General features: G+C 42.4%; 1 long non-coding RNA gene across 1 annotated transcript in view; it reads right to left on the bottom strand.

Annotated features, from left to right (window-relative positions):
* Positions 1-25691, bottom strand: part of LOC138787345 (uncharacterized) — a 31420-nt gene extending 5729 nt beyond the window's left edge. The window contains exon 1 of the long non-coding RNA XR_011362346.1: positions 25602-25691. This is a non-coding gene — a long non-coding RNA (uncharacterized lncRNA). The remainder of the gene's footprint in view (positions 1-25601) is intronic.
* Between the last annotated feature and the right edge of the window lie 363 nt (positions 25692-26054).

The raw sequence follows: 26054 nt of genomic DNA, 5'->3' as shown, positions 1-26054 counted from the left end.
CATGGTGTGTTAAGGTCACGTCACATAAACTGCCAACTCCTGCTGCAGCGGTGGGACAGACTGGAGCAGCAGGAGTCGTAGCTTATGTGACGTGACATCACCAACTTTGCAGAGACCTGAACACGCCATACTGTAGTAAGTGCAGGGAAAATGCACTATAGGTGTGTTTCCCATAATAAGTGTCTATTAGCAATTTACATACGTTTTCTTGGGCAATAACATATCTTAAAATTATTTTGCCCGGACTTCCCCTTTAATAATTAACTTATAACTGTCAGCACTTATATATGCATATATGTGCTGTCAGTTTCCCTTTCATCTAGCCAAGGCCTTTCTAGTTAGACAGAAAGGAAGTGAGACAGGTTTAGTTCACGCAAACATAAAATTACTGCTCCAGCTGATCTCAAACCTCAGAGAAAGAAAAAAGCATAATTACTCCAACAGCAGGCTGAGAGTATTGTCTGTAGGGGTAAGATGCACAAGAACCTCAGAGTATTAGACTAGGACTCATTTTCAGACAGTCCTAGTACAGTAATCGTCTAGATAAGCAGAATTTTACACTTTAAAGCGTAACTGTCATTTCAGGGTCATTTTTCTGAAAACATTAAATATCAACAGTACAAGCAATTTTAAGAAACTCTGTAATAGGTTTTATGTACTAAAAGAGTTTCCTTCTGTACTGAAAAAGCAATCTCCCAGCCTCCCCCCTCACATCAGATGAAGCAGGATTTCTGTCTCCATTATGTGGCTATGGAGAGGGGAGGGGCTGTTAGGAGTGACTGAGCATGGAGGATTTCTGCAAAGCACAACACCCTGCAATGTCTCTCAGTAAGTTCATACATAAGCACTGACCTTTCTGACACCTGAATTTAGCGTCTTAGGTGCCCAGAGAGTCTACAAACATCTGACCTTCATGTCACCTCTTCCTGCTCCCTCATCTCCCTCAGCCCCTCCCCCCTTCATAGGCTTACAATGGAGAGAGCAGAGCCCGTCTTCACTGGCTTCTCTGTAATGAAGATGTGTTTGCCTGATAATGCACAGATAAGAAGTCAGGGGGGGAGGCTGGGAGATTGCTTCTTGAGTACAGAAGGAGGCTTTTTGGGCTGATGAAACCTATTACAGAGTTTCTTAAAATCGCTTATACTACTGATTTCTGCAATAAAAAAAAAAACATGACAGTTACGCTTTAAGGCTGGGTTCACACTACATATATTTCAGTCAGTATATTTCAGTCAGTATTGCAACCAAAACCAGGAGTGGATTAAAAACACAGAAAGGATCTGTTCACACAATGGTGAAATTGAGTGGATGGCTTCCATATAACAGTAAATAACGGCCATTATTTCAATATAACAGCCGTTGTTCTAAAATAACAGCAAATATTTGCCATTAAATGGCGGCCATCCACTCAATTTCAACATTGTGTGAACAGATCCTTTCTGTGTTTTTAATCCACTCCTGGTTTTGGTTGCAATATGAGGACCACAATACTGACTGAAATATACTGACTGAAATATACATATACTGACTGAAATATACGTAGTGTGAACGTAGCAAGACTAACACATCATGAGAGACCAACACCCTGCAGCTGGGAATTGTAGCACCAGTAAGGACTCATACTAGGAAATAAAAAATTCACTGAGCCACCGTGATAAACAAACCATACATGAAAAGGCTAGGGTTATTTAGAGACGGGGATCCACTCAGCCACAGTCTACAGTAAACAGGAAAACCCCTTTTCCAGCTGAAAATGAATGTACAGTAAGCCTGCCTGTACTTACAAAAAAGGCACCTCATGTATAGAAGTGTTACCAGCATTTGATAGTAAACAGAACTGTAAATAATTTTTTTTTACTTAAGTTATAGTACATACATTGTCTCAATCCACCATCCAGAAGATGTACACACAGGGTGTGCGCTGGGGGACTACTTCTACGATCAACCTAGTACAACCACATCATCAATGTGCCAATCCAAGTAGGAAATCTGGTGAAATGTACATGTACACTTGGCCGAGTCAAGTATATATATGTATTGGGCAATCAGGTATATGGACAGATTTTGGAGATACTGGCATAAATGATGATGCATATTTTGGATGGCTCTAAATAAATAAAAGGAAATAAATGCACACGTCATATAAATGTTTCTTTTGTGGATTAAGATAATTATCTACTGGGGAATATATATGGGGCTATTATATTAAACTCAGCTCTGCTACTTGATCTTGTATTTGCATGGTAAAATTGTATTCTAGGTTTGGAGATGGTTTATTTGAAAGTCATTGAGAAATAAACAAATTACTTTCCAATGACCAACACTTACGTCAAGGCCTACTGCTCATATATACAAAGTGTTGTTTACAGTAATACTAGTGTTTTAGTACAGAAACAAAAAAAAATTAGCCTGGCCATATACCTATTTCCTTTCGCTATTTGAATATCAGCTTTATGAAGAACACATATGGACCTTGCAGAATACTTTTTGAAATACTCATAATCTCTGACTGCAAACTGACGGATCTGTTAGTGGTCCCTCGAATTACAATGACCTCTATACAATATGTTCCCTATACCACATCTTTCTAAAGAGTTGTCATTAAAAAAAATTTACTACCATTTACTGTAACTGCTACTTAAAGAATGATAAGCCTGTCAGGTAGACTTTCTGTTCTCTTAGTATTAGAGATGGCAGCAGGGAGGAAGTAACACCAGCTCAAAGAGTAAAAATGGGGAGAGAAACATTGGAGGACAGCTCACACTGGCGGAAAAGAGATGAGCATACAAACTTTTTGAAACAGTAGAAGAAAAAGTCAGCAACATTTTTAAAGACCTACAGAGAAAACATTTTGTTGCACCATAATGAGTACAGAGTAAGATACAGTGTATATGCTTTTGAAAGGTGTCCATAGCCCTTAAATCTTAATTTGTTCTCATATTGAGTTGACCTTTTAGGGCTTCGGAACCAATTACTAGTTTCTCATAGATTTATGGTCTCAAGTTACAATAGCTTCAATTTACAATGGTTTCCCCAGAACCAATTAATATTGTAACTTGAGGGACCCCTGTATTGTTCATATGCAGACAGGCACCATTCCAATATTTTGGTTCCTAGATGAATGTATTTAGCCCGGTAGATTGAATATTTTCATATCCGGTAATTGGAAGCGTGCACATAACACTTTCATCGCTGAATAGGTGGTGATAAACAGTCAGTGCAGCTTTCTGTTATTTCACTGCATATTTTGCCTGCTGAAGGCGCATGATAAAGTAATCAGTGGTGATGAAATCCTGGCCGTGATTAAATTGTTTATCTATAAGATGGAAAGGGCAAATATAGGGTATGTTCACACATTACAATTATGATGGGGATTTAGGTGCACAGTCAAATCTGTTAACATTCCATGTCCTTGTATGTGAATGGTTTTTTTTTCACATGCTCCAAAGAAAAAACAGGAACTAATGACTCCCTTTGTGTTAATGTAACAGTAAAAATGTCCACCTTAGTGAATCACGCAACAAAGTGACAATGTATCCCTTTTGCCCTTAGGCTGCAATGACGTCCCTTTTGTGCCACCTAGAAAATACCCCCTTTCTGCCCTTAAATAATAAAGTCGACCCTTTTACACTCTCACGATAAAAATGAAGCCATTGTGTCCTTCAATATTGTCCCTAGTGTTACCAGTATTCCCTCTTTCCTTGGAAAATGGCTGAAGCAACTTCCATGAGAAATCAGTTGCCTGATGAAGTCAGAAGTCTGATGAATTGTAGTCAGCCTGTAGCTTATAGGGAAGGGAAGTGTCAGACTACAGAGCCTATAGCTCCCTGCTCTGTCATAGGTTTCAACTATATCCATGTTCTGATCTGTTTAAAGTGGTGCACCCTGATATAAGGCTCTTTGGAGATAGGGGCCATTAGTAACTACCAGAGAGCTCTTGTGTACATCTACAGTATTTGTGTGTCTGTGTGTCTATGCATCTGTATTTGTACAACTGTCAGCTACAAAAGACATCCCGATTTGCTTACATACTGTAGCTATGTAAGTAGTGAGAATATCCATATCTTTAGTGTAGTTGCTTGAGACTGCAATCACCTAAACAATGCTTAATATTTCATCTCTTTAGTTAAATGTCATAGAGGCGTGGCCTGTAGTACATCTCTCTAACACTTGGCACTCATTGATTATTTAAACAAAATGTTACTTTATATGACCAGTATTACTACTAAAAATGATAAGTATAGGATTCCAAGCTGTCACCCATGACTGGCTCTTGGCACATATAAATGCCAATAGATATATATCACAGCATTGCAGCAATCTATCAAGTCATTGCAGACGCTGCATCCGATACACAATGCAATACAATGCTGTTCTGTGGCTGTTTGCAGAATCTGTGAGTAGAAATACAGTGCCAGATCTATATAGGAAAACATGCAAATATTGCATGATCTGCCAGAAAATCAGAGCTTCAGCCAAACATGGAAAACCAAGACAAAAAAAGCAAAATCGATAGTGGTGAGAGCTGCCTGAGATACAATAGGAAAGTCATGTAAGTGTCCCAAAATTGTAAATAAAAACTTTCAAGTGATCTTGAAAAACTTTCATTATTTGTACACTTGACATGACTATTGCGTGCAATTATTACCTATTACCTATTATTACCTATGTATACACTTTTTCCCCAGATCAGCTGTTAATTGGTCACATTCCTTAACCCTTTGAGGACCAGGCCCAAAATGACCCAGTGGACCGCATAAATTTTGATCTTTGCGCTTTCGTTTTTCCCTCCTCCCCTTCTAAGAGCTCTAGCACTTTCAGTTTTCTATCTACAAGGCCATGTAATGGCTTGTTTGTTACAGGAATAGTTGTACTTTGAAGGTATAAATAGGTAAAATCATAAAAAAGAATGCAATATGGTAAAGTTTGGGGGGTTCCTGTGTCTACGTAATGCACTCTATGGTAAAAGCGACATTATACTATTACTCTATAGGTCAGTCTGAACACAACCATATGCAGGTTTACACAGATTCTCTAATGTTATATATATTTTTTTATGCCTTTTTTTTGGCAATTAAATATTAATAAAATGGGCCTATTGTGACGCTTTTAACAGTTTTATTTTTTTACCTATGAGGCTGTATGGGGTGTCATTTTGATCTCTAGTTTTTAATAATGCCATATTTGGGAAGTTCGGACGTTTTGATCACTTTTTATTAATTTTTTATATATAATATAATATAAAATCGGTAATCCGCGCACTTTTTTCCCTCTTTTCGTGTACGCCGTTCACCATTTGCAATGACGCCATAGGCATAGCATTGATCAGTGTTATCGGCACTCTGCTCATTGAGCCTGCCTGTGCAGGCTCAGTGACCAGAGCGCCGATCGGACCGCACGGAGGCAGGTGAGAGACCACCGGTGGTCTGTTTTACCGATCGTACCCCCGCAGTCACACTGCGGGGGTCCCGATCAGTAAGTGAAAGGGGACTCCCCCTGTCACCTACACTTAAACGCCGCGGCCGCGGAGCACGCTTCATAGCTCAGGACATACCGGTACGTCCAGGGTCGTCTGGGGACAGTCTTCCAGGACGTACCAGTACGTTCTAGCTCACCTAGGGGTTAAAGTGTCACTATCGTTATAACTTTCAAAATGTAAATCAACAGCAGATGTGATATAAAGCAAGTCTGCAATATGCATTCATTATTTATTTTTTAGTTATCATTGAAAACACGGCACTTCCTGTTTTCTGACTTTTTTTTCTTAAAAAACAGGAAGCAGTCAGAAAACAGGAAGTCCTGTGTTTTCCAGACCATCTTAGCAGTCATGTGATTGATGGACACATTGAGCTGTGACTCTCTGTACTGGCCAGAATTCCTGTGTTTAGTTTTTTTTCAATCAGCACAAGTAAGAAAATCTATCTTCAGGAGACTTGACCTGGATTTCTGGTAAGTTCAGCTTTCTTTTACAGCATGATAACTACAAAAATATAACGAATGTAAATAGCAAACTCACTTATATCAGATCTACTGTTGATTTACATTATGAAAGTTATAACAACAGTGACACTTAAAGGAATATCTGCCATTAGAAAAAAAAATTGACATGATACTGTGACTTTGATTGGTTGGAGTTTGAGGGTTCAGACCATGACTGATCAGGAAAATGAGCCAGGAGAAGTCCATGTACCGTTTAGACGCGTCTGTAGAAGCGTAGTCTTGATACACAAAACAGCTCGAGGAACATATATAACAAGTCAGTTTTACCCCAGGGCGAATGGCGAATGGGGCGTTTTACCCCCCAAATAAACAAAATGTGTTTTTTGTTTTCAATTTCACCACATATTTATTTTTTTCTGGTTTTGCAGTGTTTTTTATGAAAAAATTCAGCCTGTCATTGCAAAGTACAATTAGTGGCACAAAAAATAACAGCTCATGTGGGGTTCTAGGGGAAAAAATGCAAGTGCTATGGCCTTTTAAGCACAAGGAGGAAAAAAAACGGAAGTGCAAAAATCGAAATTGGCTCAGTCTTTAAGGGGTTAAAGGAGCATTCTGGGCAGAGATTTTTTTTCAGAAGTGCCTTGGGAGGATGAAGAAAATAACATGCACTTACCTCCTGCATACCGCCGCTCCGGTCCTCTAGCCCCCGGCCGCTTCCTGGTTTAATAGGGAAGCTAGGACACAATGGGGAGCTATTTTTTTGATCCTCCTCCTTCCCCGTACTTTGGAAAAAAGATGTCCCTGCCCGGTGCTCTCCTTTAAGTAATTCTACCTTCATTTTACACTAATAGTACAGAAGGAAAACTGTACGTTCTTAGGGTTATTTTATAGACAGTAAAATGTAAAATTTGAAAAACATCACAAGAATATTTTAAGGGTCACTCTTATCCATGAGTTGTGTCTTATATTGCCGTTTATACCCATGCAAGTGACTGGGGCAGAGCCACACACAATACACTGGAGCCAACAATAGCTGGTTCTGGATTTTAATTAATATTGAACAACTCTTTTTACTTGTAGTCTTTAAGTGGAACAGGTCCTAGCAGAAGCCCCCAACCCCTTTCATGCATAAGGCAAATCACGTTATCATTTTATCCTGTAATAAGCTTCCAAAAAAACGAATAAAAACTTTCACACAGTAGTTGAAGAATAATGAATGCAAAATGGTTGACAGAATAAAAATGAGACAGACGTCAGTAATCTATTTTGTACTATATGACGTGTGTGGATTGCATTAAGGGTCCAATAGACCAAATTGTAAGAGAGTTTTGCAGGGAGTGAATCATCTTTTACTACATAATGGATATCTCAAGCTACTTCACCCAAGAATCCCCTCATACAGCAACAAACAACAATAATATTCTATTTTTCTCCAGCAAATGGCAGAGCTATATATAAACATCTCTTTCTAGTGTAGCTGTCAGGCTGGTCCTGGTATTTCTATCTCTTGCATTGAGGAGGTGACGTCACTACTGGGTGACATTTTCAGCAATTTGCCGCTTCATTACATGTGAAAGCATGGCTGATGTGAAGATACAGCAGACAATGTGACTGACTTACTGTATCTATCTAAAGTCATTATAGAAATACAATATATTCATTACCTACATGACTAGACACTGCACTCACCTGCCATATAACTCTAGACAATGGTTCATTCTATCAAAACTTGGTCAAACTTACTGTGCTATAGTATAATATGTGTTGGTTTAGAAACATCACTGAGCCAAATAGTTAGGTGTGGGCACCCGTCATGGGTGCAGCTATAGGAGTTGCAGAGCCCAGGTGCCTTAGGCGCCCTTTATCTGGTAACAAAGATATATCGATTTCAGTGTAAAGCACTGTATCACCGACGTCCTCCAACGTGTTTCTGTCACCTGGAGCGGAGAGGTCATTAAGGGAAATACTTAAAAATGTACATATTGACATTGAATTTAAGCTGCTGAACACAATAAGGCGTGCATATTATAAAATGTTATAATTCATAAGTGCTTAAAGGGGTACTCTGGTGGGGGGTGGGGAATCAAATCAGCTGGTGTCAGAAAGTTATACATTTGTGATTTACTTTTATCTAAAAATCTTTAATCTTTAAAAGTCTTCAAGTACTTTTCAGCTGCTGTATGCCCAACAGGAAGTGGTGGTCTCTTTCAATTTCAATTTGTGACATAAACTGTCCACAACAGGAGAGGTTTCCATGGGGATTTGCTACTGCTCTGGACAGTTCCTGTCACGGACAGAGGAGGCAGCAGAGAGTATGGTATCAGACTTGAAAGAATACACCACTTCCTGCAGGACATACAGCAGCTGATAAGTACTGGAGTACTGGAAGACTTGAGTTCTTTAGGGTAGGGGTTTCCCACAGAGGGATTGCCCATAGGGGATGGGAACGGATGGGAGGGGGGGGGGGGCGTTGCCTATGGGCAGGATTACATATAGGGGTATTCTACAGGGGGATTTCCTACATGGGGGGAAATTGCTGACTGGGAGGTTACTACATTACTGCAGAGGGATTACTAACATGGGGGATATAATTTACTAGGGGGGCTTACTAGGAGGGGGAGTACATACTTGGGTATACTACTTACTGGGGGGGAGGGCTAAAAACTGTGGCAGAAGGGGGTTACCTATGCATAGAGGGGCTTAACCACTATATAGGGCACAGAAGGACCTAACAACTATATGAGGGTACTGTTGCTAACAGTATAGACACACGACAGGAAGTAGTTAAAAATCATAAAAACAGTTCACCCATATATTTTTAATTACATATGTGTTACATATTTCTTGATAAAATGTAAAAAACAAACTTTGGTGGTGGTATCCATCTAAGTTACCTTAGGTTAATGCAGTATAAAAGGCAATGTAGCAATATATGGTACAGTAATTTATAATATTGGCTTCTTTTCAGACAAGCATCTTTTGCCTAGTGACCGCCGGGTGATCTTGAACTGAGCTCCAGCTGTTAGAGGAGGAAGAGGTGTATTCATCCTGTTCCTTCTCTGCGGAATGTGGGATGCAAGTTCCAACTGCACATTAACGGAGGGTGGAAACTGCTTCAAACACCTCTGCTCTTTTGTTGCCGAGTTTAATTACTCACTAAAAAACTTGACAAGGCTAGTCTGTCTATTCAGATATTCACCTAAAGTGGCATAGAAGCTTCCCATGCATGGGATTTAATTGTTGCAGGTAACAAATGTGGAAAAAAAAAAACAAAAACTTAACCTAAACTTCTATATTAGGTAAACTCTAATGCTGAGAGTAAAATCATAAAAAACACTACTTTTAAAGATGTTTTTGGAGTTCTATCAGTGGGAAAGTTGACCAGGACATCCAGACACTGGGAGTATGTAAATGTAAGAGGGCTGTCATTTACATACATACAGTACAAAGCGGGAGCCAAAAAGACAGAAATCGCTGCACATCGCACCCATGGCTGACACGAAAGCTTATTCAGCTACATTTAAAACCAACATCAGAAGTTAGTATATAATTTGACTAAACCATATTGCCTCATGTACCACGTGCAGGTCTTCTGATACACATGAGTCCCTAACCAAAAAACATCACTGTGCCGGTCATCGCCCACAATCCCCGCAAAGCGTGCGCAAGCAGAGAAGGGGGGCCACGGAATGGCCCTGCAACCCCATTGTCGCAGGACCAGACCCTAAAGGGCCCCCCCAGACCCAGCAGGCGCCACTGGCGGAAAAAAAGTGGACACCGAGCAACACAAGTGTGAACAAGCTCTTACCAAGCTCTCTCCATTCCTCTGCAGGTAGAATGGGAGAATACTAGGAGATCCTCCCTTTATGTACACAGGGGCTTCCTGCTAATTTGGATCACATGGGTCTTACAAAGCACGAGTGCTAGCCACAATGAAAAAAGGGACAGAATACATAAAATATGCACAAGCCAAAAAGACAGAAATGGCTGCACATCGCACCCATGGCTGACACGAAAGCTTATTCAGCTACATTTAAAACCAACATCAGAAGTTAGTATATAATTTGGCCAAACCATATTGCCTCATGTACCACGTGCAGGTCTTCTGATACACATGAGTCCCTAACCAAAAAACATCACTGTGCCGGTCAGCGACCACAATCCCCACAAAGCGTGCAACCGCAATTAGCAGGAGACACCTGAGTGCACATGGTTTTAATCCCTCCTGTCTTTTCCCATTCTGTCTGCAGCAGCTATGGTGAGCGCAATACCTCATCCAGACTTGTGCTGTTTGGGGACGACCTTCTCCGCCGGTGGTGCTGGCCGGGTTCTGGTGTGGTGTTTTTGGGTCTGGTCCTGTGACATGGGGGTTGCAGGGCTGTCCCATGGCCCCCGTTCCCCGACTGTGCGTGCCTGTGGAGTTGGTGGCCACTGACCGGCATGGTGTGGACTTAGTGTAGGGACCCATGTGTATCAGATACCTGCACGATGGTACATGGGGCAGTGTGGCTTGATCAATTCATACACAAAATTCTGATGTGTTTTTTATTTAGCCTAGGGGCACTAGTATCAGCCATAGGTGTGAGGTGCAGCGCTCTTTTTCTTCCCTGAGCCGTATTTTGTTTCTCTCTTTTCTCAGTGTTTTTGCACTCCTCCTGGCAACCCACATGACCGCAATTAGCAGGAGACACCTGAGTGCACATGGTTTTAATCCCTCCTGTCTTTTCCCATTCTGTCTGCAGCAGCTATGGTGAGCGCAATACCTCATCCAGACTTGTACTGTTTGGGGGCGACCTTCTCCGCCGGCGGTGCTGGTCGGGTTCTGGTGTGGTGTTTTTGGGTCTGGTCCTTTGACATGGGGGTCGCAGGGCCGTCCCATGGCCCCCGTTCCCTGACTGTGCGCGCCTGCGGGGTTGGTGGCCACTGACCGGCACGGTGTGGACTTAGTGTAGGGGGCAGTGTGGCTTGATCAATTCATACACAGAATTCTGATGTGTTTTTTATTTAGCCTAGGGGCACTAGTATCAGCCATAGGTGTGAGGTGCAGCGCTCTTTTTCTTCCCTGAACAGTACAAAGCGGGATGTGAATCCCACTGCAAGTATGTATTCTCTTTGAAAATGACCAACAATGGATCCGCAGGGGATTTCGATACAAATTTGCAGCGTGAAATCCACTGCTGATCCAGTGTGTGTGTTTCTACCCTTAGGGTGCCCTGACACCCAGCGTATCCACAGAAGATTTCTTGCTGCGAATTTGCAGCTAAATCCGCTGCAGATACTTGCCCATGCATTTTTGGGCTAACAGGGTAGTGCACTGATTGGCTGACCGCCGGGAGATGCCGGAAGGCCTCAAAGCAAGCAGGTGCCTAGAGCAGGTGATGTATGCTCCAGGGCTGCGGTGGTTAATTGCGCTGTAAGCCCATTGAAATACATGGATTTGCAGCAAGAAATCTGCTGCGGACATGCTATGTGTGAAGGAACCCTTAAAGGGGTTATCCAGTGCTACAAAAACATGGCCACTTTCTTTCAGAGACAGCTCGACTCTTGTCTCCAGTTCAGATGTGGTTAGCAATTAAGCTCCATTCACTTCAATGGAACTGAGCAGCAACCCCCCCCCCCCCCCCCCCCCAAGCTGAAGACAAGAGCAGTGCTGTATCTGGAAGTGGCCATGTTTTTGTAGCGCTGGATAACCCCTTTAAAGGGGTTATCTAGCACTACAAAAACATGGCCACTTTCCCCCTATTGTTGTCTCCAGTTTCGGTGGGGTTTTGAAGTAAATGGAGCCTAATTGCAAACCACACCTGAACTGGAGACAACAGTAAGGGGGAAAGTGGCCATGTTTTTGTAGTGCTGGATAACCCCTTTAAGGGTGCCTTCACACCTACCGGATCCGCAGCTGATTTTCATGCTGCGAGTTTGCAGCGAAATCAGCTGCGGATCCTGTACTGTGAATCTCAATGGGTCCCATACACGCAGCGGATCCGCTGCCTGCATGGGACCCGGCCCCTATAACCCCTGCGCCGCCGCCGGCCGCCCGCAGCTTACAGCCCCGGCCCCCTTAAACCTCCGCACCACCCGCACGCCCGATCGCATACATCACCTGCTCGGGCAGTGGCTGTGTGATGGGCAGCGTGGGGAGCATCACACAGCCACAGCCCGAGTAGGTGATGTATGCTCGGGGCCGGGGCTGCGATCGGGCGTGCGGGGGGTCGGGGCAGCGATCGGGCATGCGGGGGGCCGGGGCGGCAATCGGGCGTGCGGGCGGTGTGGAGGTTTAAGAGGGCCGGGGCTGTTAGCTGCGGGCGGCTGGCGGTGGCGCAGGGGTTAAAGGGGCTGGGTCCCATGCAGGCAGCGGATCCGCTGCGTGTATGGGACCCATTGAGATTCACAGTACAGGATCCGCAGCTGATTTCGCTGCAAACTCGCAGCATGAAAATCAGCTGCGGATCCGGTAGTTGTGAACGCACCCTTAGGGGAAACTTCTTTATGGTGACTCTGTCATAAAGCCGAGATTAGTGGATTGCTGCGCTGATGGGTGATCTTCAATCAATTGAATTTGCCACAGATAACTCCAATTAAGATGTGAAAAATATCCCAAAGATGATTAAAAGAAATCGGAGCCCGCCCTCCCCCTCCCCCTCCCCAAGCTAAATTTCAAGTGTCACAGCTAAGGCTGTCTTCAACCATAGCATTTTGCACAGTTGCACATTGCTATTTTGGCACAGTTTGACAACTGCTACAAAAATATCACGTCACTGCACTAAGGGGAGGCTAGGCTGCAAAACAACGTCCGTCATTTTAGACTCAAAATAACGGATGTCATTTTAAACTGAGCTGAAAAAACGTTGTGTGAACATAGCCTTTTACTGCAATTGTGTAACTTGTGGCAAAATAGCGCCACAAGTTTTCCATTGAGTTTCATTATAGAAAAAGGATCAAAACGCATTTGTTGTTAGTGTATACAAAAACGCAGTCAATGACGTTTAAAAAAAAAACGGATACGCCTTTTCCTGGATTCTGGATCCGTTTTCTGATCCATTTTTTTATAATGGAAGTTAGTGAAAAAATAAAAACCGATGCACAGAAATATATCAGTTTTTTCATCTTTTTTTTTTTTTTTTTTTTAATGGATGAAAAAACGAACTGCAAAAACACAGTGTGACCCAAACCTTATAAACATTTTAAAATTCTCTTTTCACATTCAAATTATGGAGTACGATGGGGAAAACGTATTATTTATTTATTTGTATTTAACACAAAACATAACATAAAAAAGTGAAAGGGTCTGAAGATTTTCCAAAGCAGCAACCTTTCAAATTAAATAAGAAATAATAGCTGTCTTACATGTAACATTTGCTGTTTTAAACTAATGGACTCCAGTAGCACTCCCACACTCCCAGAAAAGCTTTGCAGGAATTTGAATTGTAAAATCCATTACTAGAGGCCTGGATGCATTTTAATGAGGTGCATACTCTGGTGCTAAGTCTCAGCATAATTAGATGCAAAGCAGCAGACGCTCTTTATGCAGTCAACCTATATAACCCAAGTGACACTGGCTCTCTGGAGATTACGCTTCCAAAAATACAAAATAAAAAATTGTGATTGGAATACATTACACACACTCCTCATAATATGTGTTCTATGGTGAAGGAGCAATAATGCCAGTCTCATATATCTATCTTTCTTTCTTTCTTTCTTTCTTTCTTTCTTTCTTTCTTTCTTTCTTTCTTTCTTTCTTTCTATCTATCTATCTATCTATCTATCTATCTCTCTACTTTAAAATAATACATACACTAGCATTCAAAAGTTTGGGGTCATATTGAAATGTCCTTATTTTTGAAGGAAAAGCACTGTACTTTTCAATGAAGATAACTTTAAACTAGTCCTAACTTTAAACAAATACACTCTATACATTGCTAATGTGGTAAATGACTATTCTAGCTGCAAATGTCTGGTTTTTGGTGCAATATCTACATAGGTGTATAGAGGCCCATTTCCAGCAACTATCACTCCAGTGTTCTAATGGTACAATGTGTTTGCTCATTGGCTCAGAAGGCTAATTGATGATTAGAAAACCCTTGTGCAATCATGTTCACACATCTGAAAACAGTCTAGCTCATTACAGAAGCTACAAAACTGACCTTCCTTTGAGCAGATTGTGTTTCTGGAGCATCACATTTGTGGGGTCAATTAAACGCTCAAAATGGCCAGAAAAAAAAACCTTTCATCTGAAACTCGACAGTCTATTCTTGTTCTTAGAAATGAAGGCTATTCCATGCAAGAAATTGCTAAGAAATTGAAGATTTCCTACAACAGTGTGTACTACTCCCTTCAGAGGACAGCACCAACAGGCTCTAACCAGAGTAGAAAAAGAAGTGGGAGGCCGCGTTGCACAACTAAGCAAGAAGATAAGCACATTAGAGTCTCTAGTTTGAGAAACAGACACCTCACAGGTCCCCCACTGGCATCTTCATTAAATAGTACCCGCAAAACACCAGTGTCAACATTGAAGAGGCGGCTGCAGGATTTTGGCCTTCAGGGCAGAGTGGCAAAGAAATAGCCATATCTGAGACTGGCCAATAAAAGAAAAAGATTAAGATGGGCAAAAGAACACAGACATTGGACAGAGGAAGACTGAAAAAAAGTGTTGTGGACGGATGAATCCAAGTTTGAGGTGTTTGGATCACAAAGAAGAACATTTGTGAGACGCAGAACAAATGAAAAGATGCTGGAAGAATGCCTGACGCCATCTGTTAAGCATGGTGGAGGTAATGTGATGGTCTGGGGTTGCTTTGGTGCTGGTAAGGTGGGAGATTTGTACAGGGTAAAAGGGATTCTGAATAAGGAAGGCTATCACTCAATTTTGCAACGCCATGCCATACCCAGTGGACAGCGCTTGATTGGAGCCAATATTATCCTACAACAGGACAATGACCCTAAACACACCTCCAAATTGTGCAAGAACTATTTACAGCAGAAGCAGCAGCTGGTATTCTATCGGTAATGGAGTGGCCAGCGCAGTCACCAGATCACCACCCCATTGAGCGGTTGTGGGAGCAGCTTGACCGTATGGTACGCCAGAAGTGCCCATCCAACCAATCCAACTTGTGGGAGCTGCTTCTAGAAGCGTGGGGTGCAATTTCTCCAGCTTACCTCAACAGATTAATAGCTAGAATGCCAAAGGTGTGCAATGCTGTAATTGCTGCAAAAGGAGGATTCTTTGACAAAAGCAAAATTTGATGTAAAAACAATGTTATTTCAAATACAAATCATTATTTCTAACCTTGTCAATGTCTTGACTCCATTTTCTATTCATTTCACAACTTTTCATGGAAAACACAAAATTATTTGGGTGACCCCAAACTTTTGAACAGTAGTGTATTTTTTATTATGACTTTACTTTTATATGGAAGAACTTTAATTTTACATTTGTAAATGATTCATTAAAGAGCTATTCCGCTCTAACATAACTTTTGATATGTTGCTGCCAATGGTGAGACTAACAATTCCTTCCATACTTGTTATTATCTATCTAGTCCACTCCCTCCAGTTCAGATTTGCTGAAGACACAAAAAATATGTGAGAGCTTCTTTTCTGTCTCTCCACTTCTCCCCCCTGTCTTCTGTGATGGCTGATGTAAACAAGTCCCTGGCAAGCTTTATCTGCAACTTTGTAGCTTCTTGATAATGCTGGGAGTGTTGAACTCACTGTGATTAATCCCCATGGCATTACAAAGTTGCTAAAAAGTTGCAGATAGGGACTTGTTTACATCAGCCAGTGAGTTCCTTAGCAACTTGACCTCAGTTTATAAAGAATCTACAAAGTTGCAGATAATGTCTGCCAGGAATTTATTTACATCAGCCATCTCGGAGGGGAGGGGGAGACGGAGAGAAAAGTTCACCCACAGTTTTTTGTGTCTTCAGCAGAAAGTAGCAGATCAGAACAGGGAGAAGACTGAATATATATTAACAAGTATGGAATAAAGTGTCAGTCTCACCATGGGCAGCAACACATGAAAATATGAAAAATTATGTTTGAGTGGAATACCCCTTTAGTGAATGCCTACATTCTTCAATTCATTTTTACAATAGCGTGAGAGGGTCTGTCAGAAGCACTACAGAACATTGTAGTGTAATTGTATCTAGTGCATGTGTATAAAGCAGATTTTACTGTCCTCTTATACATTAAACCTAAAAAGTACAGCTTATAGACAAAAGTATTTGGATACAAACACGTAATACCTACAAGTACATCAGTATGTAAATCCATAGGCATTTATATGGAGGCACTCCCCCCTTTGCAGTATATAGTCTGAGAAGACCTTTGACAAGATTTTGGAAGTGTTAAAGTATACTTGTGAGGTCAGCAACCCGACGTAGAGGAGTCTGGGCCTGGCTCATAATCTTCATTTTAGTTCACCCAAAAGGTGTTGGATGAGGTTGAGCTCAGCGTTCTGTGCAGCAAGTCACAAACCAAAACTTCCTCAACCATGTCTTTATGGAGCTTGTTTTGTGTCATACAAATGTCCATAATGTCTTGGTATGCTAAAGCATTAAGATTTCCACTCACTGAAACTAAGGGACATATGCCAACCCCTGAAAAACACACCCAAGCATCCCAAACATATTTTCATTGCCCCAGTGTTCAATTGCTTTGTTTTTTACTCCACCCCATCCGACACATTGTGCACAGTCATGTAAGGCTTGAATGCAGCTGCTCAGCCATGCAAATGCCACCGGAGGTTTAGAGTAGAACTGTGGTGACTGTTATTCATTAGGCCCCTCAATATTTAGAGGCACCCCTCTGTAAAATACATCTCCATTTTGTGGCTAAATTGTTCTGGTTTGTAAATGCTTCAACTTCTGACTTGTTACAATAGTGGCATCCTATTACAGTATTACACTGTTCATTCTGCCAGAAAATACACAATGCAACTCAGTTCCATTGAAGTGAATGAAGTTTAATTTGAAACCATACCTGAACTGGAGACAAGAGTGGAGTTGTCTCTGGATGAAAGCGGCTAACACTGGATAACCCCTTTAACTAGGCTGAATGCAATAAACATTCACCTTTTTACATTTTTAGGGCTACAGCACATGTCCTGTATGGTACTATAATACATTACTTGTAGGCACTACCATATGATGCCAAGGCTAGACACTAGAGATGAGCGAGTACTAAAATGCTTAAGACGAGTATTTCCTGATGCTCGGGTGCTTGTTTCAAGCATTTTTGCAGGGGACCAAAGCTCTGCACAGGGAAGCGTAAAATACGGACAAGGAGAGAAAGGAGCGCTGCACCTCACACCTACGGCTGACACTAATGCCTTTCGGCTACATTTAAAAACCAACGTCAGGATGTTGTTAAATAATTTGATCAAACCATATTGCCCCATGTACTATGTGCAGGTCCCTTGGTTCACATGAGTCCCTACACTAACTCAACACTGTGTCAGTCAGCGACCGCCAACCCCGCAAAGTGAGCACAAACAGGGAATGGAGGCCATAGAATGGCCCTGCAACCCCTTTGTCACAGGACCAATCCCCAAGGGCCCCCCAAAACCCAGCAGGTTTTGGTTGTTTCCCTACAGGAGCCACCCCTTGGCTGGGCCGTTCCCAGAGGGATATCTGGCTAGTCCTGTCGTTTGAGACTCTTAAATGAGGCTTTTTTGCATATTCATTTTTCCCAGGGAGCAATTAACCTAGGATTTCATTATATTGAGCGCTATAACCGTCAGCCGGCAGTATTTTTTTTAGCCAGTCTCCCTGAGATCAGTGATTTGTTTCCAGTAATCCCCCTCGCGGACTTGGTGCCGAATCCTGCCTCCAATGTCTTTGAATGGGAGGGCTCGCATGTGTCAAAGAGATTGAAGGCAGGATTCAGGAGGGGATTTCCGCAGGGAATTTCGGCGCCAATTCCATAGTGTGAACGGGGACTTAAACTAATAATATTGTGACATTGTAACCAATCATTTACTTCAATGGTGGCCAAATGCAGCCAGTGACTGGTCAAAGCGGTCTCATGTCAATGTCAAGAGGTACTAGAAAGTAGGAATCAATGAGGGACATGGAAAGCATCAGAATGGAAGCAGCTAGGGATCAGTAAGATATGACTTCCACTTTCCGGACAGTAAATTACCACTTGAAGACCTTCAAAAGTTTAAAAGCATAAGGGAAATCATAATGGTAATTCCCATTTTTTTTCTCTTGATCTTAGGTGACCATACACCTTCAATAACACCGTCCAGCTGTCAGTTATTTCTCCCGTTCTCTCTATACAAAGTAAGGGCCCGTTCACACTAAAGAATCGGTGCCGGAATTCCGTGCGGAGCCCTCGTGCCCAGACTCTGCTTTCAAATCCTGCCTGCTATCTGTTTGAATGGGAGGGCTCTCTGTGCCATGTTTTCTTACAGCGCTAAGGGCCTGGGTTACAGTCTGACTCAGTACAACATCTGCATGGACTTTGTATGTTCTCCCTCCCTCCCCAGGGGTGGATTAACTTTACTGTAGGCCCGGGGCTGTTCACCAAGCCTGGGCCCCCTCAACCCACTGTGACTACGGCAGCACTAGCGTGGTGTTCATAGTACAGGATAGATTATGTCATAATAATGCCCTAAATTGTGCCAAATTGCAGAAAAAAGCTGTGATTTTTTGCAAATCATGGCAAAACTGTAGCAGGACACATAACACCACTAAAAGTATAAGTCTTTTTGCATGGCCATGGGCCCCCCAGGAGCTCAGGGCTCCGGGCTACCCCGCGAAACGGACCTATTATAATCCGCTACTGCCCAGACATACAGTATAATTAGCATTTCTCTACATCTAAACCTAAACTATATACATGTTACATGGAAATGTCAATCCTTATTTAAGGTTCTGGGACATGTCTGAACGGTTTTGACTAAATTCCAAGAAATTCAGAGCCTCTATTTGCTAGTCTATGAAAAGCAGCTCTCTATAGGGTGTATCCATCGATCTAGTGTCTGACTGCCCCCATATTTACTCTTACATGTCACTACTGATGCAGAGATATATCCGGATTCACTGAGATTACATTCAGGAGGATGATAAATGGCATATTTCCATAATCCCAAGAGCAATAACTCTTGTGTACATCTATAGATTTCTCTAGGTTGAAGCGAGAGGGAAACAATCACCACTCGTGTTTAGTACATATCAAAAGAAAAGAGAGAAAATGGAACATTGTAAACCTTGACTTTTATGGCTCTTGGGTGCAATATATTTCTGTAGAGATTCAATGGTATGTTACCTTCAGTAAGTGATATCTGCATAATGTTATTGCTTCATCTAGACATGTATACCTCTGTGGCCTATAGACACACTTTAGTATATCAACCATTTCTCTGCAAGATTTCCTCCTGGGGTGAGCTGCTACAAGACATTTAGGAGTATCAATGTAAATGTGTTTGGCCGTATCTGCGCTAGGTCTGTGACCATGTCTGCGCTGGGTCTGGGTGAGTAACCAAAATAAAACTGTCCACAATAACCAAATGTGAATACATTTGTGTCGTCCTACCACAGGTGTTACTGTTCTATACACCCTCCTTAAAAGTCTGTACTTATTGCACTTGTGTGGTGATGAATGTAGTACTAAAGTTTCACCACTAGATGCTGCTCTATTAGATTTGTGTATTCAGAAGCTGCACAGCTGAAGTGTATAAAGGGTTATTGTTTATTTGTGTATCACATGGATCTGTGAACCAACAGGTATCTGTTCTTCTTCTCTCCTATCACCTCTCTCTTTGCTTCTTTTGTTTGCACTCTTCACCCACTCACAGCGCACGTTAGATGCATGAGGGAGACAGGAAGAGTAGTTCAGTCTTAGCTAGAACCGCGTATGGGTAGGAAGCGAGCGCACAGCTCACAGTTTCTTCTCAATGATGCTGCACAACACTATGCAGGAGAAGAAAAGTCAGAGACAACCTTAACCCACGCCGTGGACTAGGAGAAGTAACAGAGCAGGACCGTATCCACAAAAGCCACAGAAGCTAGGAACTGATCCAGATAGAGCAAAAGTCGCAGTAAGCCTATGAACTCTATCTCTCAGCGAGGTTGTCAGCGGGGAACCCTCAGCATTCCGCTCATCACAGGTAACAAGGTCTGGGGCCTGTGTCACCCCCTAGGAAGGTTCACCCGAGTCTAGTGGGCATAAGGTGGTGTGAAGTCTAATTCAAAGTCAATACACGGGCACAGGTGTTCTTCTTCTTCTAAGTATTCTATCTCATCCTCCAACATCCCGGCAGAACACAGCACTACTTGGGTTGAGATTCTCCTGACATCCTCCTCTCTGTTACTCTGCTTCTCTGTACCACTCTACAAGTTACTCAGTCGGCACAACTATATCCTACACTAAATTCCTGTCGCAGATTCGGTTGCTGTATTGTCAAGTATTTATCTACAGTACCAGTGTTATTCAGCCTATTATCAAGTGTTTTATCAAGAGATACTTCATATCTTTGTAACCTGCCTTAAGCACATACTTTCTAGTAAAGATAACTCTATTTATGCTAAAGAGACTTTGTGATCCTTCGCCTTACACCAACACAGTACACACCACAACCTTGGGACATTTCCCCTTTCTGTGGGTGGCGGTTCCGATACTCCAGGAGGGTGCCACCATACCTGTGTGCCCAACCGGCACTGGCATCACGAAACAACATCCCAGGGACCGGCTTTATCTCCAACCACCACAGGAATGGCGTCACACCTCACCACCTAGCAAGTGACCGGCCGATCCTCAGATATAACACCACCGGGGGTACACCACACATTGGTTATTTTGATTTGGTTTAAATAGATGCACATCTCAGTTTCAATGCTGTGGCATTAAAGGGGAACTTCTGTGATTTTTTTTCTTTCAAATCAACTGGTGTCAGAAAGTTATATAGATTTCTAATTTACTTCTATATAAAAATCTCAAGTCCTCCAGTACTTATCAGCTGCTGTATGTCCTGCAGGAAGTGATGTTTTCTTTCTAGTCTGACACTGCTCTCTGCTGCCACCTCTGTCCATGACAGGAGCTGTCCACCAGAAGAGGTTTCTATGGGGATTTGCTGCTGCATTGAACAGTTCCTGTAACGGACATGATGTCAGCAGAGAGCACCTTGTCAGACTGATGAGAAAACACCACTCCTTGCAGAATATGCAGCAGCTGATAAGTACTGGAAGACTTGAGATTTTGAAATAGAAGTAAATTACAAATCTATCAAATTCTAAATATCTTACACCAGTTGTCAGCTCTGTGGTCACTATTCAAGCTGTGCAGACAGGCCAGACTGTGCTATGCAATGAGATCTGAGAGCTTTGTGAACTGAATGGAGAAGTGGCAAATATCTGTGTGTGGGACACTGTAGGGGCATTACCCTGTGAGTGGAGGATGCAGAGGGGGCCTTATAGTGTGTATAGGGGTGCAAAATACTTTATGTGGGGGCACTATATTGCCATTATGCTGAGACTATGGGAACCTTAGGGGCATTATATTGTGTGGGGAGGACACAAGGGGGCATAATACTGTATGTGGAGGTCTGTGAAAGCATAATACTTTGTGTGGGCATTATATAGGCATTATACTGTAGGGGGCCATAAGGAGGCATAATACTGTATGAAAAGCATAAGGGGGTATTATACTGTGCGGAGGCACTATGGGGGTATAATACTGCGTGGGTGCACTATGGAAGCATTATACTATGTGAAGGCTCAATGGAGGTATAATACTGTGTGGAAGGCCATAAGTGGGTATTGTACTGTGGGAGGGGGGCACTGTAGAGGTAAAATACTGTGTGACAGTATAAATGGGCATTACACTGTAAGGGCAGCTATATATCACGTGGAGACACTAAGGGGCATTATATTGTTTGTGTGCACTTATGGTAGCGTTACACTTTGTATGGGCCATAAAGGGCATTATACTGTGTGGGGTCTTTAAGATGGAATTATACAGAGTGTGGGGGCCTAAGGGGTCATTCACACGTCTGTAGAATTCCATCCATTCCAATTGTTTAGCTCCCAGCTCCCATTCTCCAGACGTGTATGAATGATCCCATAAAGGGAAATAATAGCACTGGCCAATTATTGAGAAATAACTGAAACCAAAATGTAATGGCATGGCCTTAATCACTATCAAGGTTACGTGTTTAATTACAAGTGATTTTGATTTAGGTCCTAATCGCCCTGTCTGAGCTAAGAGACTGCATAGCACCCAATTACATGTGTAATAAATGAATGGGCTTCATGTAAAAGGTGATAATGTGCTAACATAGGGCCCCTTAATCTCATAAAACAGATTTAATCTTTTGTTCCCCTTCTCGGAAATTCACTAAATATATGGAATGCGCCTAAAAGGGTATGTAACAGTCATATTATTGCCTCCAAACAAAAGCATCTAAAGCAACATACCAGCTGTGTGATGACTGGTATTCAAGCAACGTTCCCAGTACCTGAGGCCAGCAATGATAACTATGAGAACCCTTCCGTCCACTTCCGACTCATACAGGTTTTTGTTTTAAAAAAATCTAAATAATGTGCTAACACCATCAACTTATCATGACACAATCAATTCTGCACTGAATACACACTTTCATTTAATAAAAAGTCTATTATGTGACTGTATCAAAGAATCTAGCAAACATTGCCCTCAGGCTTTCTTGTGACTTAGTGGGGAAATATTAACAGTATTAGGGGGGATGTTAACATTTCACCAAGCTCTCTGTTTTCCAGAGTGGAATTAATTAAATAAGGTTCAGGGAAGAAAAAGAGTGCTGCACCTCACACCTATGGCTGATACTAGTACCTCTCGGCTGTATAAAAAACATCAGAATTCTGTATGTGAATTGATCAAGCCACACTGCCCCATGTACCGCGTGCAGGTATCTGATACACATGGGTCCCTACACTAAGTCCACACTGTGCCAGTCAGCGACCACCACCCCCGCAGGCGTGCACAGTCTTGTGCTGTTTGAGGGCAGCTTCCTCTGCCGGTGGTGCTGGCTGGGTTTTGGTGTGGCATTTTTGGGTCTGGTCCTTTGACATGGGGGTCGCAGGGCCGTCCCATGGCCCCCGTTCCCTGACTGTGCACGCCTGCGGGGTTGGTGGCCACTGACCGACACGGTGTGGAATTAGTGTAGGGACCCATGTGTATCAGATACCTGCACGAGGTACATGAGGCAGTGTGGCTTGATCAATTCACATACAGAATTCTGATGTTTTTTATGCAGCCGAGAGGTACTAGTATCAGCCATAGGTGTGAGGTGCAGCACTCTTTTTCTTCCCTGAACCATTAAGTAAATAAGGTTGTATAATGGTGCGTTTACACAGAGAGAGTGCCAGGAATGGACGTAAGAAGAAAAGAAATCTCAGTCCTTTATGACTTTATGAAAATCTGTCAGATAAATCTCTCTGTGTAAAGACACCCCAAGGATCCATTTACACAGAAAGATTATATGACAAATTATCTACCAAAGATTTGAAGCCAAAGCCAGAAACAGACTATAAACAGAGATATAGGAATATATATATGGGGGATGCACAGCACTAGGGGCTATATATATATATATATATATATATATATATATATATATATATGGGGGATGCGCAGCACTAGGGGCTATATATATATATATATATATATATATATATATATATATATATATATATATATATATACACAGCCCCTAGTGCTGTGCATCCCATATAGATATATATATATATATATATATATATATATATATATATATATACACATACACACAGCCCCTAGTGCTGTGCATCCCATATAGATATATATATATATATATATATATATATATATATATATATATATATATATATATATATATATGTATGTGGGGGGTGCAAAGCACTAGGGGCTATATATATATATATATATTGTGAGACAGTGACAGGGATTGTGATTGGGAATCGCTATATCTCCCCGAGGTACCTGTCATATGTGAACACTAGGTTCCAGAAAGTCCATACCTCATGCAGGGAAAGCTGGGTGAGATATGGAGGAATCCAGGAAAGTTTAAACCCATAGCAAACTACTTGCTATGGGACTGTTTTAGTTGCTGTAAAAGGGCCTGGATTTTTATGGAATGACAGGCAGGTTGGTAGTGGGGCCTGTCATTCCCTTTCTGGCCAGTCCAGGTTTTTCTATCTGGCCAAGTCAGCCCAGGTGCTGGAGGCCACTGATCACAGGTCTCATAAGAGGAGGCCACAGAGTGTATAGAGCTGTGGCTGTGCATGGAGGTCTCTCCTGGCTGTGGAGAGGGTCAGGGCTGCTAAAGCTTCTGCTGGGACTTGGAGCCACACTGGTATTGTACCAACTGATGTTGTTTAATGTTGGGTGACTGGTAGCAAGTCATCTGTATAGCTAGGATTTGCTGTGTTAGAGCTCAGATGAGCAGGATTTATTTTACTTTGTGCCTGTATGTAAGGCTGAATTTCTTTTGGTTTCAATAAACAAACAGGAGCATCGCTGTTTTATAAAAGTTTGTGTCACTGTCTCTGACTGCCAATCCTGCTGTCTGCCCGGCTCTACAGAGCTAATCTCCCACAATATATATACACAGCCCCTAGTGCTGTGCATCCCCCATATATATACAGCCCCCAGTGTTCCCCTCTGATAAAAATAACAAAAACTCACAACTCACCTAACCACACGATCCCCCGTCGGTCGCAGGTCTCTCCTTCTATCTTCATCTGCACCCGACAGATCAGCAGCTTCCAGGCGAAGTCCCGGGCAGCGCCACCACTGAGCTCAGTGTGCGCCGCGGCGGCTGGGACATCCGGTACAGGGTGCGCGTCACTTCCTGTACCGGAAGTCCCAGCCGCCGTGACGCACACTGACCTCAGTGATGTCGCTGCCCGGGACTTCGCCTGGAAGCTGCTGATCTGTCGGGGGCGGGGGCAACACTCTTGTGATCGCAAGCAGCAAGAGTGATTGACAGGGCGTAAGCCTATGGCTTCTCGCGCTGTCAATCAGAACACTGAACACCCGGGAGGCCCGCTCGGCCACCGGGTGTTGTAGGCAGTAAGCTACGGGGCCCAGGCCACGGGCCCCCCAATGCTAGGGGCCCCGTAGCAGACGCTACGGCTGCTACGGCGGTAGTTCCGCTCCTGCTCACACTCAATTACACTGCTGTATAGAAAAGTTTCTGTCACTGTCCTCCTGCACAGCTCAGTGATTCTCACTCCCTGGTCCATGCTGAACACACCCCCTTCCTCCTTGCTGTCATGTGACCACACAGACCTCTGACAGCAGCCCTGCTTCTCTATTCTAGCCTGTTGTACTACGCTCCTGCATAGTAACAATAATATGACATATTCAGCTGTTTCTCATTGTTAGTTTCATCTGTCAAGTTATATAGAATAAAAAAAAAAATCATTATTTTTGGGGTGTGGAACAAATTGTCTGCATTTCAGTGATTCCTTATGGGAGAATTTGCTTTGGTTTAAGAGTGGATTTGGATTACAAGCACAGTCCCGGAACAAATAATGGTTGTAATCCAAGGCACAACTCTAAATATATATATATATATATATATATATATATATATATATATATATATATATATTTTAAAAGCAAAAGTTCAAATGTGGATAACATCAGTCCATTTGCTAAGGAGTATAAACTTTATGTACCTCGTACGGTCCAGCTGTCTGATCTTGACACATTGATCAGTAGCCGCCCCTGCCAGACAGTCCTCGTAATTCATTACCTCCTGGCTGTATTGTGACATGTTACTTGAGTGTTTAACTCATTTATATTCCTAGTAGGAACAGTGAAGATTATCTGCCAGGCACAGAAAAATGACAACTGGTTAAACCTCTGCACAAGTGAACAAATGTATTGATCCCAATTTAAAAATACACAGATCAAACACAGCACAAAAGCAAACATCAAGGTGAACTGCAATGCCTGGGCTTCACTCATCATCCTGGACAAGTATCATGAGATAAGAGATGTCACTATGTAGGCTGGTAGTAATAAATGAATCTGAATTGTTTGCATACAAATACGTTTAGGGTGAAGCTCAAACTTTGGAATTCCTTTAAAGGAGTACTCCAGCAGAAAAAAATATATTATTTTCAAAT

The sequence above is a fragment of the Dendropsophus ebraccatus genome, chromosome 3 (genome assembly GCF_027789765.1).
Source record: "Dendropsophus ebraccatus isolate aDenEbr1 chromosome 3, aDenEbr1.pat, whole genome shotgun sequence".
Classification (NCBI taxonomy): domain Eukaryota; kingdom Metazoa; phylum Chordata; class Amphibia; order Anura; family Hylidae; genus Dendropsophus; species Dendropsophus ebraccatus.
This window is presented reverse-complemented; position numbering and strand designations above follow the sequence as displayed.